This window comes from Canis lupus, chromosome X (genome assembly GCF_003254725.2).
Source record: "Canis lupus dingo isolate Sandy chromosome X, ASM325472v2, whole genome shotgun sequence".
Classification (NCBI taxonomy): domain Eukaryota; kingdom Metazoa; phylum Chordata; class Mammalia; order Carnivora; family Canidae; genus Canis; species Canis lupus.
The window spans coordinates 30,699,243-30,712,792 of NC_064281.1; the positions used below are offsets into that span (position 1 = coordinate 30,699,243).

The 13,550-nt window shown below is 38.6% G+C and overlaps 1 pseudogene; it reads right to left on the bottom strand.

Moving 5' to 3' along the window:
- Window positions 1-10,836: 10,836 nt before the first annotated feature.
- On the bottom strand, window positions 10,837-11,158 carry LOC112655432 (cyclin-dependent kinase 11A-like; annotated as a pseudogene).
- Between the last annotated feature and the right edge of the window lie 2,392 nt (window positions 11,159-13,550).

Genomic DNA, 13,550 nt, shown 5'->3' on the forward strand with positions numbered 1-13,550 from the left:
GTTCTACTGGGATTCTGTGGAACTGGCACATGCTTAGGGTTCTAGTTTTTACTTTTTTTTTTTTTTTTAAGATTTTATTTATCATTCATGAGAGACACAGAGAGAGAGGCAGAGACACAGGCCGAGGGAGAAGTAGGCTCCCTGCGGGCAGCCTGATGTGGGACTTGATCCCAGGACCCCAGGATCACACCCTGAGCTGAAAGCAGACACTCAACCACTGAGCCACCCAGGCATCCCTGTAGACCCTTTTAATGTCAGGGATGCTGACCGAGTATATTTGGTGATGTCCCCTTTGCCCCCCTTGTCCCAATGCTGCCACCATAGAAAGCATTTTGCACCTGCTGGCAGCCCCCATCTGTGAGATAGTGTTTGACATTTCCACTATGTTTCTGTGAAAAAACTGAGCTTGGACAGGTTAGGTTAAGAAATGGTCCTGGATCTCCCAACCAGGAAATACTGACTCTAGGCTGAATCCCAGCATGCCCGCAGGATTCTTGGCCAATAGTCCTACAATTCATTCATTCACCCAGTATTTTCCAAGTGCCTGCTCTATTCTAGGCACTGAGGATGCTGTGGGAAACTGGGAAGGCTCCTGCTCTCCTGCAAGTTACTGTCAGGAAGCACAGCCATCATTGAAAACATGGACCTTGAATGTTGACCTGTCCTGGTGTCCCCTCTTCAATAAGCCAGGCCCTGTGTGAGTCACATAGCTGAAATTGCTTGGGTTAATACAATTTGGAAGCTCATTTTGAGCCCTCTGTCTCTTTTTTAAAAGATTTATTTATGTATTTAGTTAGTTAGTTATTTAGTTATTTATTTTAGAGAGAGAAAAAAAGAGTAGGGGGAGGGGCAGAGGGAGATGGATAATTCAAGAAGACTCCCTGCCAAGTGCAGAGTCCAATATGGGGCTCAATCCCACAACCCTGAGATCATGATATGAGCCAAAATCAGGAGTCAGACATTCAACCAACTGAGCCACTCAGCTGCCCCTCATTCTGGGTCTCTGAGACATCATTCAAACACTGTTCACCCTTGTTATAATCCCTGTTGTCACATTTGCAAGTGTCTGGCACCTTTAGGACCGTTCCAGGGAACTTAAAGTAGATTAAGCAGGGAAGCTCACAGTTGAGAAGGTTGAGGATACATTAAGAGTTTAGAGGTCTTATTCTTCTCAGCCCACTAATTTGGATTTATTCCATAGTCTTATCATCATTGTGGTATATTAAAACCATACTCACTGTATACTGTGATATGGGGAGAACTGCAACTATAGGTTGCAGGACATCTTAGTTCCTGCATGCATGACTTTTGCTGCAAGTCTATGTGTAATCTCATATGGCTGAAGCAAAGCACATATTCATCCTTACAGAGCTCTGAAGAACAAAGGGCATCAAAAGATTACAGTGCTAGATGTCCACAATAGCCAAAATGTGGAAGGAGCCTCGGTGTCCATCGAAAGACGAATAAATAAAGAAGATGTGGTCTATGTATACAATGGAATATTACTCAGCCATTAAAAATGACAAATACCCACCATTTGCTTCAACGTGGATGGAACTGGAGGATATTATGCTGAGTGAAATAAGTCAATCGGAGAAGGACAAACATTGTATGGTCTCATTTATTTGGGGAATATAAAGGATAGTGAAAGAGAATAAAGGGTAAAGGAGAAAAGATGAGTGGGAAATATCAGAAAGGGAGACAGAACATGAGAGACTCCTAACTCTGGGAAACGAACTAGGGGTGGTGGAAAGGGAGGTGGGCGGGGGTTGGGGGTGACTGGGTGACGGGCTCTGAGGGGGGCACTTGATGGGATGAGCACTGGGTGTTATTCTATATGTTGGCAAATTGAACACCAATAAAAAATAAATTTAAAAAAAGATTATAGTGCTAAGAATCTAACTGAGGAGCAACTGGAATGTACTAGGCTTAGAGATTGCTCATCTTCATGGATGCTCAACAAGGAGAACCCAGAACAGGCAACACAGTGGTTTATTTTGAACATTGCCATCCATTGTACATTTCCTGGAACCATAGTTTCGTTGAACTTTCTGTGAGAAATTTTACTTCTATGGATTTCATAACAAAAGATCAGGCATTTCACTGCTATAGACAGGTTGAAGAACTCAATGAGTAGGCAGCCTTTTATTTCTGGGAGCTTGATGTCAAAGTCCCCTTCTACTCTCTGAAAGGAAGAATATGAAAAAAAAAATGGAGCATAGTCCCAGCAACCCAACTATTCCAATAACAGAAGCACTTTAATTTTCTCTTTGGGAACAAGTTCAATATGGTACACTCTCTCACAAATAGTAGCTTAATGATCACATCATAGGTAATCTCTATTAAATATAGTCTTTATAAACCAACTGCAATCTTAGATGATTTTTGATAATGACTGTCGGAATTACTTTAGTAAAAGGTAATATATTGTCATAGGCTTTTTGTAGAATATGCACAATTTTATTTTTCAGTCTATTTTTATGTAGGATAGATTGAAGTTTTTCTAGAACCCTAGCCAATTTCCTCTTTGCTTTCTCATTTTCTGTTAGAGTGGATAGGGAACTGGTCTTTAAGTTGTACCTAAGACAGAAACTGCCATCCTGAATATACAAGGAATAGCTCTGAGCACATATAACAACTAAAGGTAGGACAGAGCTCATCAAAAAATCTTTATCTCTAAGGTATAAGATTGGTTCACAACAAAGTCAGGCTGGGTAGATTTGCCTTCGGGCAAATAATACAAAAATCGTGTACCAATACATGAGCATTTGCCATTCTCTCTCCACTGGTATGTTCTGGACCTTGATGTGTACTTTGTAGAATGTTCTTATAACTTTCTGTATGTCTACTTCAAGAGGTGTCTGGGAATGCATATGGTGCAGGAGAGCTTGGTTCTTTACTCATGGAGTCAAAGAATGAATCTTGCAGACGAAGGAGAATGAGTAAAGCAATAGAAGTTTATTAAGCAGAGATACAGAGAAAGTTCTCAGAAGTGAGAGGAGTCCCAGCAGGGTTGCCACTGAGGGCTTTTTTGGCTGGCCTTTTATAGAAAACCTGAGTAGGGAGTTGATGGACTTGAGATTTTTTGTGCCATCTTGAGTGAATGATATATGACTGTTTTGAGTCTCAGTGATTACTTGATAGCCATCAAAGGAAGATACTCCCTAGCATTTTGGAGCCAGATTTACTTCCTTATCTCTGTTTTTGTTGCATCTCAGTGTCCTTGGGATTTATGGGAGCCTGACCTTGGGGCCTCTCAGGGTCCTCGAGTTTTATGGGAGCCTGGAGATTTGTGGGAGCCTGACTCTGGGCCTTTTCCTTATCTCTCCCTGCCTAGCCCTATGTGTCCCTAACTCACAGAGGTTGGACAGACCTTGGGAGCACTCTCTTTGCAGAATGCATGGCATGTGAATGAGCAAATCTCCAAGCCATAGCCTTGTTGCATTAGTCCAACCATAGTGAGGTGCAATGACCATAGTGGGTAAGATTGGAAAATGACGGGATGTTAAATCAATGAGCTTTTGACTTTGATCCAGCTAGCAAGAGAACCTGTGTGGTGTCAATGGCACAGCAGTTGGTCTTTGCTGCAGCTGAGACCTGCCTTGTTCTTCTCAGGACACTTCTGGATTTGGAGTTTATGTTTCTTACAAGCTGAACTAGTTCTATACTTGGAAAATCTTGAAAATCTAGAATTTTGAGCTCTGCATGTATTTTAAATTCTTCTCCAAGTCAGCTAATCTCTATTTCTTGTTTCAAAATCCCTTAGCTTATTTCCATAAAAGAGATTTGTATCTTTGACTTTTCTCAGTTAATTTTGCACAAGTTGCCTGGCCTGGTAGCCTGCCACAAGAGCAGATGGCAAACCCTGCAGACATGCCCAGCTTCTAACTATCCTAACCTTTACAAAGCGGATCCAGCAGCGTTCTTGATCTCAGACTAGAACTTTCCTGTCTTGCACTTTTTGATCATCTTAGAAACAAGAGCTTGAAAATACTCCTGGACATTTCTTATTGTTGATCCAATGCATGATTCTGCAATCTAAGCTTGCCTCCAGGCAACCTTCTCTTATGCCAAATCCTTAAGCTCACTTTCACATGGTTTATTTTGAGCTGTTAGATTATCCACAATAGATCAAAGCCTTTCATTTTCACCCATTAATTTCTTGTTTTCTTCACACCTCATTGCACTTTCTTTTTCAAATATGTACCTTTTACCATGTCTTCTGCCTTTTCCATTTTATCATGATAGTCTTGTTTTGACTTTTATAATTTCTCTTCTAACTTTAATATTTCTTTCTGCAGGATAAGCTGTTGAATCACACACCTCATATTTTGCATTTTTCTTTTTTGCTTCTAAGACACTGGAGGCTTCACATCCAACATATTGCTCTTCATAAAACAAGACTTTCTTTTCAAGTTCAGATTTTATTTTTAAAATCTCTTGCTGATGTTCTAAAGTGACACCTGGATCTTAACCTCCTTGCTTCATCATGAGGACTTCAAGCTCACTTCCTATTTGTCTTGAAGAAGTTCTGTCTGCATTGATAAGGCCTCTGTTCCTTTCAAGCCTTGGCAAAAGTATCTGTGCACTAAATGAGTTCTTTCCTGAACATCTTGGAGTCAGAGATTTCCTGTTTCATGGAGTCACTTTTTTGCAAGTCTATTTCCACCTCTTCTTCTTACGGAAAGTAGCTTCTATAAGCCAGGTATTTATTCTTTTATTTCTGAGAATTCCTGCAGGGCCAGCTTTTACTACTGAGAGGTATCTTTGTGGTTTTTATTTTTTATTTTTTTTGCTGGGATTTGGGGCTATCTGAAGGTTCAACCAGTTGTTTATGAAAATCTTACTTTTCCTGGCTCGTGATTCAGTTCTGTTTTTTTTTTTTTTAAGATTTTTATTATTATTATTACTACTACTACTACTACTACTACTACTACTACTACTATTACTATTTTAAGTAATCTCCACTTCAAACATAAGGCTTGAACTCAACGACCGAGAGGTCAAAAGTTGGATGCTCTCTGTACTGAGTCAGCTAGGCACTCCACAGTCCTGGTTTTCTAGTCCTTTCAATATAAGTGTGGATCTTCACGTTCTTGGTAAATTGTCACTGTATTCTCAAGTTTCTTGAGACTATTTGAATCAGCTATTTATTCTTCAAATATACACATTTTTTCATTTAATTTTTTAATTTCTTTTTCTGGTTTTGAGTTTCTATAGCATTAAGTGAACAATGAAAGGAATGTAGAGTCTGTACATTCTGGTAACTTCCTACTCAGTTCCAGTTTCTCTTGTTCTAATCTACATATTCTTTCAAAAGCTTCAGTTTGCAAGCTTTTTTTTCTAAATTTTGCTGCACATCCTCATATGTGGTTAATGTATTTATTGGATTGCATCGTGCAGTTCGGAGATCCTATGCTATTGTTATTTATAGTATGACACGCACACACACACACATATTTGATCTACATCCAGTTTCTGGCCCAGAGCTCCCAAAACCCTTGGAATTTCCTAAGTGATAAGAATGACAATGGTATCTTTTATTGTTAATGTATTTATTGGATTGCATCGTGGTTAATGTATTTATTGGATTGCATTGTGCAGTTCGGAGATCCTATGCTATTGTTATTTATAGTATGACACGCACACACACACACATATTTGATCTACATCCAGTTTCTGGCCCAGAGCTCCCAAAACCCTTGGAATTTCCTAAGTGATAAGAATGACAATGGTATCTTTTGTTATGTTAATAGTGACTTTGAGATTGCATCTTTGGCTGGTTGCCAGTGGAACCAATCACAGAGAGTTGGATTTTTTATTTCTACATATTGACTTTAGAGAAGGGGAGAGGGACTGGAGGTTGAATTCATGAGCAATGGCCAATGATTTATTCAATTGTGCCTATGCCATGAAGCCTTCATAAAAAAACTAAAAGGACAGGATTCAGAGAGCTTTCAGATTGGTTGAACACATGGCCATTTGGGAGGAGTGGAGCACCTGGAGACGGCATAAGAAGTGCCTTGTCCTCTCTAGAGCTGTTGTTTTCAACTTTGGGCACTGGAATCACCTGGAGAGTTTTAGAAACTGCACATGTGTTCTTGCCACCCCAAAATTGATATTATCTATTTGAAGGGTGATGGGGCCTTTGAAAGTATTAAATGCTCCCCAGGCAATTCTAATGGGATGCCAAAGTTGAGAACCCTTGCTCTAGAACACTGATTTTCAAACTTTACCCTGCATATGACTCACCTGGAAGACTTATTAAAATAGATTCTGAGCCAGAGCTCCTGGTTAAGTAAGTCTTTGGTGGGACCTGAAAATTTCCATGCTAAGGTTGATAGTAGAGGACAGACTTAGAGCTTGTTTTTAAGGCAGAATTTTAGGTCCCACTCCAGATCTAAAGAATCAGCAGCATTTGTATTTTTAAAATATTCCCAGGTGACTCAGGTGCTCAGGAAAGTTTGTGGAGCATGGGATCTAGAAAGACTGAATAAGGGGGAAAAATGCCATCAAGAACGATTATATTAAACACTGGTAAACGCTTTGGCAGGAAATAACATTAGTGCTAGCAATGATGTGGGAATTTTTAGGGTAGAAACATATCTTTCTGACATTAGAGCAGATTTGGTTTCTCCTACTAATAATTCTCTTTATATATAACCTAATGAAGTACAAAAACAAATATTAACTTTATCTTACTAATAGCTCCACATCATACAGTATGTAGTCTCCAAATGACAGCAGAGAAACAGAAACATTACTAGGCTACTTAGTTTTTGTATTTTCAACCAGTTCTTAGATGAAAGAAGCTAGATTTGAGATCAAGTGTTATTATACCTAGTGTAATATTTTGCCTTCTTCTAACTTAACATTTTTTTTTAATAACAGTTTTAGATTTACAGAAAAGCTTTGGAAATAGTACAGTTTCTATATCACTCACACCTAGTTTCCCTTCTTGTTAGCATTTTACCTTAGTATGGCACCTTTGTCACAACTAATAAATGTATATTGATACATTATTATTAAAGTTTACACTTTTATCACATTTCCTTAGATTTGCCCTAATGGTTTACTCATCGAGGAGCCTATCTAGCACAACACATCACATCTAGTTATCCTGTCTTCTTAGGTTCCACTTGGCTGTGACAGTTTCTCAGACTCAACTTGTGTTTGAGTATTTGTCAGGTATTTTATACAGTGTTCCTCATTTTGGTTTTGTCTGAGGTGTTTCTCACGATTAGACTTGACTTAGATAGGCTTGGAGGCAAAAAAAAAAAAAAAAAAAAACAGTGAGGTAAAATACCACTCTCATCACCTCATGTCTAGGGAACTTGCTATCAGCAGGATTTATCACCATTAATGTTAACCTTGGTCACCTACCTGAGGTTAACCGTCAGATTTCTCCACGTAAGTTACACTTTCTTCCTCCTAACTATACTGCACCTTTTGGAATGAAATCATTATGCTGTTTCTCCATTTAAGGAGTTGGAAGTTACATTCCACCTCTTTGAGGAGCCTGAGTATTCACATACATGAATTACTTGGAATTGTTCTTCAAAGGAGATTTGTCTGCTTTCTTCCATTTATTTTTATTTATTCAATCATTTATTTATATTATTATGGATTCTTAGATAATAATTTTAAACACTAGATTATAATCTTATCCTATTTTATGTATCTTGTTGCTCAAATTGTTCTAGTTTTGGCTATTGAGAACTTGTTCTGTTGGCTTCTTTGTCCCTTTGACACTTCCTTATATTTGTGGTTATTTTTGAGACTACTCATACTTTTGGGGCACCTGGGTGGTTAAATGTCTTCCTTCAGCTGAAGTCATGATCCTGAGGTCCTGGGATCTAGCCCTGGATTGGGCTTTCTGCTCAGCGGAGAGCCTGCTTCTCCCTCTCCCTTTGCCCTGCCCCCTTGTTCATGCTCTCTCAAATAAATAATTAATTAATTTTTTAAAAAAGAAAGAGAGAGAATATTCATACTCTCAGTCTGAGATGCTTCACAGCCATTATGTATATTCCTGTCCCAACCTTGGAATTGGCCATTTCTTTCATTCTGGTTCCTTTTATTGGAATATGGTATTATGTATTGGAGAATGGGTGCCAAGTGTCAATACTTCTAGGCCATCTCAGCTGACAGAGGAAGGAAATACATGTGGGTGTACTAACTCCAACCCATACACATACGTACAAATATTTCTCTTTTTTTAAAGATTTTATTTATTTATTCATGAGAGACACAGAGAGAGGGGCAGAGACATAGGCAGAGGGAGAAGCAGGCTCCCTGTGGGGAGCCCAATGCAGGACTTGATTCTGCGACCCTGGGATCACACCCTGAGCCAAAGAGATGCTCAATCACTGAGCCACCCAGGCATCCCCCTATAAATATTTCTATATGTATTCATCCATATCTATATTAAACTAAAACATGAGTTCTTTCTGCTATCTCCAATTCTAATTCAATACCACATGGATCATTTTAACTTTTCCCCATTATTTTTCTGTAACTTCCCAATCCAATAGTGAGGGACCTGTATCCATCATCCTCCATGTATTTAATTGTTAAATTTGGTTTACATGTGTAGTGCTTTTGGTATTGTGACCTGCAACACCATGGGAACCAGCTTTATCAACCATGTTTTTAATGCTAATACATCATCAGCTTACTAAGAAACTTGTATAAAATTATTTTCAAGTTGCACAAATCCATTACTTATATAGCAAAACTTTGATTTAGTGAATGTTAATCTACATATTATGTCCTAAATGAGAGGCCAATTCAAGATGCACAGTAAGAATACTACAGAGTATATTTGGTAGATGAGTTTGAACTAAACTCAAGGCTGTTTGGTGTTCCACTGGCACACAGTTGGCATATGTTTGTGATTGGATAAAGTCTTGAGCTACTTCTTCGCTAGATGATAACTGGCCACTGTCTTCACTGCCCATGCCTGATGTCTGGGCAGTCTACCCATGCTCTCTAGACCTCATAACCTATTCAAGAACTAGTAAACAAAAGGTTAATGCCTGACAGAGTTGGGATTCTCCAGGATCCTGTGCTATTTATCTGTAGTTCCCCTTTTACTTGTAGGATTCATTATGGAAGCTAATTCTTCTGAATATTGCCTTTTCTCCATATAAAACATGATGGTGTTTCCAAAAAACATTGTTATTATATTTTAATAGCATCAGGAGCAGTGGTCCTGCACATTTGGGACTGGCTGGTGTTCAAAAGCTTCAATGACATTTACAGCAAAGCTGTCACCGAAATGTCTCCTCTATGAATTTATTGGCACACAAACTCCCTCATCGTGTCTGATTTATTTACCCACTCTAAACTAATATTAATTAGTGCTTTTCTAGTTATGAGCAAGATATATTTTAGCAGAATTCTTGAGCTTTTCTTAAAAACAATTGGACATAATCTTGTTTATTTTGATATATGCTAGGTTTAAAGTACTAGATTATATAATTTTTTCAGACTTTAAAACACATATAAATGGGTTCTTGCACACACATTTAAATATGTTAAGTTAATAAGGAGGTTGAATGATAATTAAATTATAATTTATACCTCATTTGTTAATATGATAATTAAGCATTCTACTCTAAATTTATTTTAATTTTTAAAAAAGATATTATTTTAAAAAATTAATTTAATTTGTTGATTCATTTTTTTAAATTTAAGTTCAATTAACATATAGAGTATTATTGGTTTCAGAAGTAGAGTTCAGTGATTCATCAATCTTATATAACATCCAGTGCTCATTATATCATAAGCCCTCCTTAATGTCTATCACCTAGTTACCCCATCCCCCAAAGATTTCATTTATTTCATTGAGAGAGAGGGGGAGAGAGAGAGCATGTGTACTAGCAGGTGGGGAAGAGCAGAGAGAGAGGAAGAAGCAGACTCACCACTGAGCAGGAAGCCGGACACCTGACTCTATTCTAGGACCCTGAGACAAATGACCTGAGCCTAAGGTAGACGCTCAACCAACTTAGCCACCCAGGTCCCCCTCTACTCTAACTTTAAAGCTAAAATAATGCTGAATCTTTATCATAAAAAAATGAAATATTATGCTGATGGGCAATATATTTTAAAATGTGTACATCCAATATTAAAACTGAGCATGTAAAACTCTTAATTATATTTACTGTTTTCTTATATGGCAGTAACATATTGTCAGCCTTGTTATGGGATCCTAAAACTTTGATATGAATAATAAACCTTCTTATGCTCATTTCATTAACAAGACATTGCCATTCAAATGAAAATTATGCTTTTAAAATCTTTCAATGCATATTATGGTATTTGGGAAGGGTGCATCTGGGCATGTTTGTTCAGATTCTAGTGTTTATTAAAGTATTTTAAGCATGCCTCTTCTAAATATCTTTGTTTTTGAAAGAGATAGGAACCCACATGACATAGAGGAGACCAGCAGAAAAATGAATCAGATCCAGAGTAAAACCATTTGGAATGCACTCAAGTTGGCAACAGCATAGTAACTGTAATGTAGATAAATCTGATCCTTATGTGGTTTTCTAGGATGAATGCTATATATATATATTTTTTTCCCACAACAAGGAAAATGTGATTTAATTCTACAAATTTACAAGCCAAGATAAAATAAAAATGAAACGTGGAAAAGCAAACAGAACAGGCAGTCTGAGACGTGAGGTGGAGATCCAGAGCCGTCCTGGCCTGTGGCAGCTGAGTACACACAAAGCAGGGCTTGGGTCTGGACCTGCATGCTGCCTCCAGCACCGACCCCCGCCGAGTGATCCTGAGCGGCCCCCCGTGGGGCTGCGGTGGGCTCCGTGCAGAACCTCAGAACTTGAGGCCGAAGCCAGGGCCTACAGCTTGAGGCCCCCTGGTTTGTGGTTGTGAGGTGGAAATCCGTCTCCTTCTGGTCGTCGTCGCCCAGCTGGCTGTAGCCCAGACCTCCTTCCAGCGGCCACGGGCTCGTGCCACGCTTCACCCTTTGCTGCTCACTCTTGGCAGGCCACGTGGGGAAGACCGACGGGTCGATGGGGAGGGGCGTCTCTTGGAAGTACTCATGCTTGAGGCCACTCTCTGCACTGACTCTCCGCCCAGGGAAGTAGGTCAGGAACTTGTTCATGAGGTCAAAACCCTGGTCTGAGAGCAGTATTTATATATATATATATATATATATATATATATATATATATAATTAGTTAAGTACATCTAAGGACCAATACCATATAGCTAGAAGCAACTTTTGAGGTACTCAAAGCTCCCTTAAGGATTAAGAAGAGTAGTACTCTAGGATATTTTCATCTTTTGGAAACCTCATACTTAGTGTGAACTAAGAATGTGCTGAATGTTTATATTTGCTTTTAAACATACACTAGCTTCTACGTTTGTCTACTCTGAATTTCAAATTCCTCCAGACACATTATCTGATATTGTTGTTCTATTATTTAAAAAAAAGAGTTTTGTTCAGATACATTAGGTAGAGTATGTTGGGTTTTTTCCCACTGACTAGTAAGATTAGCTTCATGTTGTCTATGGCTTTTGATTATAATCTTGGTTTGGGGACAATGTAGGGGTATATTTTAAAATGTCCAAATTCTGAACCCCCAGCAACAATTTCATATTTGCAGAGAAATTTCCAATCACTTCAAAATTGCAGTCAGTGGAAACCATACCAAATTTAATTTTCTGTAACAGGGGAGTGTGAATTAAGGGCATTTTGATTTATTGTTAGTTTATTAAATAATTTTTTGCTTATTTTTAAAAGTTTTTTTCCTTGAAACAACAAAGAGGAAATGACTTAAAACTTATTTTGTATATTTAAAAATTAAGTAAATGCTCCTGTATCTATAACTCTTGTCAAGAAATAAAACACTACTGGGACACCTGGCTGGTTCAGTCGGTCAAGTGTCTGCCTTTGGCTCAGGTCATGATCTCAGGGTCCTGGGATCAAGCCTCATGTTGGGCTCCCTGCTCAGCAGGGAGTCTGCATCTCCCTCTCCCTCTGCTCTCCCCCTCACCCTCCACTTGTGCTTGCTCTCTCTCTCTCACTCTCTCTTTCTCCCTCAAGTAAATACATAGAATCATTTTAAAAATACATTTTTTAAAAAACAGAACAATATTGGGACTGTGGAGGTTTAATGTATAGATATCCTTTCCCAATAAAAGCATGTTATAAATTCTGTAGTTATTGGTTATTTTCAACTATTGCTTTCTATAATTTTGGGCATTTTGTGTAACAGAGGTGATGTATTAATCAGGGTTTTCCAGAAACACAGAATCAGTAGGATGTGTGTATACAAAATAGGATGTGGTTATATATCTATATATGTATCTATACACACACATAAAGAAATTGGCTTACACAATTATGGAGTATTTGGAGTTCCAGGGTACTATAATGATGGATACATAGCAAATATTTGTCTAAACTCATACAATATATAACACCAAGAGTGAATCCCAAGATAAACTATGGACTTTGGGTAACTATATAGTCAATATAGGTTTATCAAGTGCAATAAATGTACTTTCTGGTGTGAGATATTGATAATGGGGGAGGTGATACATGTGAAGAGGAGTGGATATATGGGAGATCTCTGTACTTTCCTTTTATTTTATTTTTTTTTTTTTTAGTTTCTACTAAAAAGTAGAAAAGTGCATGGAGCCTGACACAGGGCTAGATTTCATAACCCTGAGATCATGACCTGAGCCAAAACCAAGAGTTGGTTAATTGACTGTGCCACCCAGACACCCCACCCCCCAAAAAAGAGAGGTTTTGATGTGGATGTAGAGAAACTGGAATCCTCGTGCACTGTTGGTAGGATTATAAAATGGTGTAGGCACTATGGAAAACAATATGTAGTTTCCTCAAAAAATAAAACTACTGTATAATTTAGTAATCTCACTTGTGGCTATATATCCAAAAAACCAAAAACAGGATCCTGAAGAGGTATTTGCACAATAGTATTCATTCATTATTCACAACAGACAAGATGTGGAAACAACTCAAAAGTCCATTAATAGGTATGCTGGGTGCCACTGCACCCAGCCATTGTCACATACCATGCCCAACCTTTGGCAGCCCTGGCACACGGCCCCCAGCTGCCAGAGTACTTCAGGTGATCTAACATAGTATGAGTGGCCCAGCACAAAGTTCACTAATACTCCTGCCCTGTAACCAAGTTCCCCAGTGGGCACAGACCCTCAGAGTTAGCCTGCCTGGATCCCACTAACACCGCAGAGAACAAGCATAGCTCACAACAGGCAGAGTCAGTAGCAGATATCTGAACCAAAAAGAAGTGACTCACACATAACACCAGGGAGTAAGTAACACAGATAGGATACTTTCCTGAAGTGCTAGGTTCTGGTGAACAGGGGACGTTGCACTCTAGGGCACCCCAGGACTTCTTCATAAAATCACTACTTTCAAGAGCAGAAGACACAGCTGACTTTCTTAACACATAGAAACAGACACAGAGAGGCAGACAAAATGAGACAGATAATTTTTTTAAAAAGAGTTTATTTATTTATTCATGAGAGACACA